This window comes from Montipora foliosa, chromosome 12, assembly GCF_036669935.1.
Source record: "Montipora foliosa isolate CH-2021 chromosome 12, ASM3666993v2, whole genome shotgun sequence".
In the NCBI taxonomy this organism is placed as follows: domain Eukaryota; kingdom Metazoa; phylum Cnidaria; class Anthozoa; order Scleractinia; family Acroporidae; genus Montipora; species Montipora foliosa.
Genome location: NC_090880.1, coordinates 18,284,816 through 18,285,965, shown reverse-complemented (window position 1 = coordinate 18,285,965; position 1,150 = coordinate 18,284,816).

Here is a 1,150-nt window from a genome sequence, read left to right as displayed (position 1 = left end):
TGAGGGGCCGCGCCTTACCTCCCCACCCAGGGATGTATCGAGTCCTCTCCCCCCTCCCCCGGGGATCAGAGAGAGGTTACTGTCCTGGCATGCGAAACATCCAATTCCGGCTCTCGTCTCTTAGTCAAAAACGTCGCGTTAAACTCACCCTTTATTCCGAATTGTGCGCGAGATAATGCTATATCCTATACCAATTGAATTGATTAGTACAATGAGTTGGAAAAAAATCATTCGATATTACCAGGTGTAGTGATATTCAGTGATCTCCACTCCGAGGCAGGAAGGCCGTTTTGAAAGTATACTCTGACCTGGAAAATGATGAAATAGGATTATTTGTCTGCAAGGGTTGGGTTTTATCTTGAGAGATGAGTTAATATCATAAATACTGATGGACCAGTCATGCGATCTTTTTAAGATGTGTACTTCTAGTACAGCTGAATAATAGGTTCGCGAACTCAGAGGTTTAACTTTTATCAGTCAGTGTACACGTTATACTCCCGACGCACATGTATATTAGAAATATTAGAACACGAGTTGTTAGATCGTGTACGGTGCCCTGAAGGGACATGCTATCCAAATAGTATTGCTATCTAGCACTGTCACGTATTTATCAGACAGTGTCACTTAATCATCTAGCACTGTCATTTTTTTCGAGCTCTTGGAAATCTATGCTAGCGCACGTTGCCCTGTAGACTCCTGTAATTAAGTGACACTGCTAGATAATCAGTGGCACTGCTAGATAATTAAGTGACACTGCTCGATAATAGGTAGCAATGCTAGAAAAATAAGTGGCAGTCCTAGATAAGTATAGTTTTTGGGGCGCATGTCCCTTATAATTACCGGGCACCGTAATTATGAGATAGGATTGAATTGTTGTTGGTGTTCGAAAGAACATAGCGAACAATGCATTTATATATTTCGAGGGTTTTTCCACGCTATGTGGCTTTGCACCCTCAACAAAAACCAGTATGCAGTTTATGCCACATGTTAAAGCCGTAGGAGAGAATAAACTTTGGGTCAATACTAGTCCCTCGTTAAGTTAACTGTTTCTCCTATCCACCAAGTATATAGAAGTTTAAGTCAGTATTTTCGAGCTTTTAAGCATGCAACCGTAGACAATAATCCCCGGTGTACGTTGGATCAACTGGCT